The 5,403-nt window shown below is 44.8% G+C and overlaps 1 non-coding gene across 1 annotated transcript; it reads right to left on the reverse strand.

Moving 5' to 3' along the window:
* Positions 1-4,919: 4,919 nt before the first annotated feature.
* On the reverse strand, positions 4,920-4,992 carry trnar-ucg (transfer RNA arginine (anticodon UCG)). Its single transcript has one exon. It is a non-coding gene; the product is annotated as a tRNA-Arg (tRNA).
* Between the last annotated feature and the right edge of the window lie 411 nt (positions 4,993-5,403).

Genomic DNA, 5,403 nt, shown 5'->3' on the forward strand with positions numbered 1-5,403 from the left:
TATATTTTATTTTTATATATTTTTTGTCTGCTGGTGGGTGCCTGCTCCCCTGCGTGTGTGTCTGTGCTGCTGGGTGTGCATCAGGCTGGATCTGCGCCGTACGACACAGAGAGCAGGGGAGACCTGTAAATGTGCTGAAATGACTTTGTTTAGTAAAAGGAAACGGTATAAACATGTTCTATTGTAAGGGACCATTAAATATCTTCTGTTGTGATCTGGCGCTATAGATGGACATGGACTGCCACCTTACCGTGGTGGAGGGGTTTGAGTGCCCAGATGATCCTAGGAGCTATGTTGTCGGGGGCTTAATGCCCCCAGCATGGTCTCCCAAGGCAAACAGGTCCTGGGTGATGGGCCAGACTAAGAGCGGTCCAAATACCCCTTATGAAGAAAAGAGGAACAAGGACCGTGACGTCGCCCGGTATGGCGCAGCCGGGGCCCCACCCTGGAGCCAGTCCACATGTGTTTTGTGGACTTGGAGAAGGCGTTCGACCGTGTCCCTTGCAGCATCTTGTGGGAGGTGCTCTGGGAGTATGGGGTCCGTGGCCCTCTACTGAGGGCTGTTAGGTCCCTGTATGGCCGGAGCAGGAGTTTGGTTTGCATTACCGGCAGTAAGTCAGACCTGTTCCCAGTGCATGTTGGACTCCACCCTTTGTCACCGGTTCTGTTCATAATTTTTATGGACAGAATTTCTAGGCGCAGCGAGGGACCGGAGGGGATCTGGTTCGGGAACCATAGGATTTCATCTCTGCTTTTTGCAGATGATGTTGTCCTGTTGGCTTCATCGAGCCGGGACCTCCAGTGTGCACTGGGACGGTTTGCAGCTGAGTGTGAAGCTGCTGGGATGAGAATCAGCACCTCCAAGTCTGAGGCCATGGTTCTCGACCGGAAAAAGGTAGTTTGTCCTCTCTGGGTGGAAGGAGAGCTCCTGCCCCAAGTGGAGGAGTTTGTGTATCTCGGGGTCTTGTTCACGAGTGAGGGAAAAATGGAGCGGGAGATTGACAGACGGATCGGTGCAGCTTCCGCAGTAATGCGGTCGCTGTACCGGTCTGTTGTGGTGAAGAAAGAGCTGAGCCGGAAGGCGAAGCTCTCGATTTACCGGTCAATCTACGTTCCTACCCTCACCTATGGTCATGAGCTCTGGGTAGTGACCGAAAGAATGAGATCGCGAATACAGGCGGCCGAAATGAGTTTCCTTCGAAGGGTGGCTGGGCGCTCCCTTAGAGATAGGATGAGAAGCTCAGTCACCCGAGAGGAGCTCGGAGTAGAGCCGCTGCTCCTCCACATTGAGAGGAGCCAGCTGAGGTGGCTCGGGCATCTGGTTCGGATGCCTCCTGAATGCCTCCCTGGGGAGGTGTTCCGGGCATGTCCCACTGGGAGGAGGCCCCGGGGAAGACCCAGGATGCGGTGGAGAGACTATGTCTCTCGGCTGGCCTGGGAACACCTCGGGATTCCCCCAGAGGAGCTGGAGGAATTGTCTGGTGAGAGGGAAGTCTGGGTGTCCCTGCTTAGACTGCTGCCCCCGCGACCCGGCCCCGGATAAGCGGTTGAAGATGGATGGATGGATGGATTGGATGAACTCAGTTAAATTGTGGGAGACTTTTCCATCCAATAAATATGGGTAGCCCCAACTCAATGTGATGTATTTGAGTTGGACCAACATGATTTTTTTCCATGTTGGTCCAACTCAACCTAAAAAATACCTATTAAATGATATTTGATTAAAACGATTTGAGATTTCAGATTAAAGTTTTGGGTGGACCTCAGAGGCTTTTCAGATTTGAAATTTCATTGTGAAAATTTGGGAGTGGCTGCTGCAGCATAACATCTTTAACATATTTATTATATGCATACCTCTAATATATAATCTCATTTTATGCTCTTAATGACTGTAGCTAATTATATACTTGGTAATCAATTACAGCATCTTGTTATTTGGTCAATGTGATCTGACTCTTTTCTGACTTCTTTTATTTTACAGGATGCTGTATGTGGAAGTGTGCAGAGTGCAGTTTGGAATCAGGTACTTTTATGCATCTGCAGCTTATCATACACCATACACCGCCTACATGCAGATATACTTTAATACATGGATTATGCTACTACTAAATCACATTTTTATTTATCCATGGTAATTAATGAATGTAAAATGAAAACTCACATTTCTTTATAGTCTGTGTGAGAGTAACTACAAATAACAATATTGTTTGTACTACTACCGTTTTCCAGGTGAATGATGACTTCTTGCAGATCACCACAAAGCCGCTGCATTGAAGTTTATGGCCCAGCTCAGTTGACATTCCTTATTATTGCCGAGGGGATCGCTGGCTTAAAGTGTCTACGTGCAGCCTTTACTTTCACTCCTGCCTTACAGCCTCTGTACTTCTTCCTCAGCTCTCCCTGGACCTTGTGCTGCATTCCGACGTTAGTCCTCAGTGTAAAGAGTTCTTCTCTTGAATAAACAATATCAGTTCTAGAATGATTGCTTCTAGGGTGTTTACAGGGAATAAGTTGGAATATGAACTTATGTGCTGTAAATGTAAACATGAGGCAGCCATCCTATCTACTGAAGTTCAAAGATGAGGGAGAACCCGGGACCTCTTGCACCCAAAGCGAGAATCATACCCCTAGACCAACGAGCCATGTATGACATCTCTTTTTTCATGTTTCAGTCGGTGGAAGAACAACACAAAGAACATGTTCTTCTTAGTTTGACATTGGTAAAGTTATGAACAAAGATTTCTGGTTAGGAATATAAAGCCACTGCATTGAAGTTCATGGCCCAGCTGAACCACTTCTCAAAGAAGCTTCTGTAAGTTTCCCAGAACAAAGGAGGAACTTCTATATTAATGAAAGATTCACATGTTTATGTGATGCTCAGGATCAACATGAGTGTTATGTGTGTTTGTGTTTTTTAACCCTATAGGAGGGCAGCTTACACGTTCTGAAGACAGGAGCCCAGCGATGTGGGAGTTTCATCCAACTTAATTTGGTATATTAAAATGCAAAGGTTTATGTCCTGGAGGAATGTTATGCACCTTACTGTTTCTATTTCTGCTGCATTTATTGGATGGAAAAACTCAATTTAATTGAGTTCATCCAATGAGTATAGGTTAAACAAATGAGTGATATTTAATCACAATAAATATACAGCAATGCAGTGATTAATGTGATTAAAATTTTAATTATTTGACGGCACTAGTTCAAACGTTTGAGTTCAAAGAACAGATGACCTACCAGTGGATGTCATGGTCATGGTTTTCTGCAGAAAGTCTCGTTCGTTTTCTAACATGGCAACCTTCTCCTTTAGAATTTTGATTTCTGTCAACAGTGTAACAACCTCCCAAAATCAATAAAAGTTTTGTTACCTTTAAGCAGGGTTATCAGGCTCTCCCGTACTATACTCTCTTTCTACTTTGTCATTGCATAAACCACAGACCCATTAGAGGGATGTTTTCTGCTGTATTTATTCAAAAATCATATTTCCATCACAACACAAATAACCCCACAACCCGACCCATATTTACAAATAATTGTCCGCTCCATCCTAAACCAAATGTCCACTGGCAAACAGACAGATAAACAAAGTCACTCCAGCCCCGCTCCACGCGGGTGTTTCTCTCCACCAGCGTGTCCGGGGTTCAACAAACGAAAATAGAAAAATAGAGGAAAGAGTCCGCCGTCAGGGTCCATAACAAAGGAATCCTCTCACCCGTTACGGTCCGTAGTATTCCTTAATTTACTCACGGGTCCCTCATAGTCTCCCCCGTTTCCCAATATACAGCAGATCTTTTATATGGCAATACCCCCCTGAAAACAACATCAAAAACATAATGCATATGTGGCACTGCTACAACAGGCTCTTGTTCTGACTTTTGCAACCCTCACCTCTCATTAAAGCTGGTTTCCAATGATGTGTGTCTGGGTGTGTACACACTGCCCATAGTTACTGACGGAGCCACTGCGTCACACCCCAGCTGATACATGACCGCACCAGGTGACTGCTGCTATGACCTATGTTGGTTGTCAGCGTTCCTTCCATTCCATTACAGCAGCATGAAAACAAGGTCCTGAGCAGCATAACAATAGATAAAGTAGAAATAAAGACTATGTACAGAGCAACCATAAGATATGCAGATATACAGATGAGAAATTTACAGAGATGTATTATGTCCTGTTATGATATCATGAAAAACTCTGAGTATTACACTGTAGGTGAGGATGTTATTGCACTAAGAGAAAAAACACTACTGTTTCACCATCAGTGTCACTGGGTGTAAACATGGTGATAAAGTACAGAGGTTAGAGTACAGATGGACTGATGTTATACAGTCTGACCCCTGTCTGGACAAAGGTCTGTGGCTGAAGGAGACACCCAAGGTCCCCACTGTCTCATGTGTTTATATTTAACTCATTTTCACAGCACTTCATTAGTTTGTTATCATAATCAGCCACCATGTACAGGTGCATCTCCATAAATGAGAATATTGTGGAAAAGTTCAATATTATAAACTAATGATGTCACACTGTGATCAAATGATGAACTCAAAACACCTGCAAAGCAGACACAATGGGAACACATGGGGAAGACTGCTGACTGGACAGATGTTGAATAAATAAAAAATAGTCAGCATGGTTATCCTCAGGAGCAATAATGGGAATATGACTCCCATCCATCACCCCTGCACACTGAGGGAACCCACCAAGACAGACAGTTATCAGGACCGTTACCTGGATCAGAGCCTCAATCTCCTAGGTGACTGTGCCAAAGAAAAGAGAAGGAGGAAGATGGTCTCAGGTTCTGAGGGCGACTCCAAACTGGCGTAGTAGTGTAGTAGTAGACCCACTAAAGGTTCTAGCAGTGGAAGTGAGTTGCGGATAAACCACAAGTTGGCTCATTTCATACCTGTATAAAATCTCAACCACGAAGGGACTCGAACCCTCAATCTTCCGAGCCGAAGTCAGACGCCTTATCCATTAGGCCACATGGTCTAGTGTGTTTGTCACATAAAATTTTCTTGGCAGGTCCTGTAGAAACTGCTGTCTCTTCAAATTAAATGTACTGAATGTCGATCTATAGGAGCCAACTACCAAAGTCTTTATGTGTGGAGACATTTACAGACAGCAAAGGATAAGTTAGGAAAGATATATTCATGATTGTGACGGCCACAGGGCCTAGTGCTTGTTGTGTTTGTTCCACTCTGGTTGCAGGGTTCCATCAGGGTGGAGCTGTGTTGATTGCAGAGGCAGAACCCCTGGCCAGTGTTCTGAATGAAGTATTTAGCTCCACCTGATCCTGCACTGCAGTCTCTTCTCTTCTCCTGCATTCACCACCTGCCTCCTGTGTGCTCGGCAGTCTCAGTGTTCGTTTTGGTTGTTTTGCTTTGGTCAAATAAATTGATT

The sequence above is a fragment of the Parambassis ranga genome, unplaced genomic scaffold, assembly GCF_900634625.1.
Source record: "Parambassis ranga unplaced genomic scaffold, fParRan2.1 scaffold_24_arrow_ctg1, whole genome shotgun sequence".
In the NCBI taxonomy this organism is placed as follows: Eukaryota; Metazoa; Chordata; class Actinopteri; family Ambassidae; genus Parambassis; species Parambassis ranga.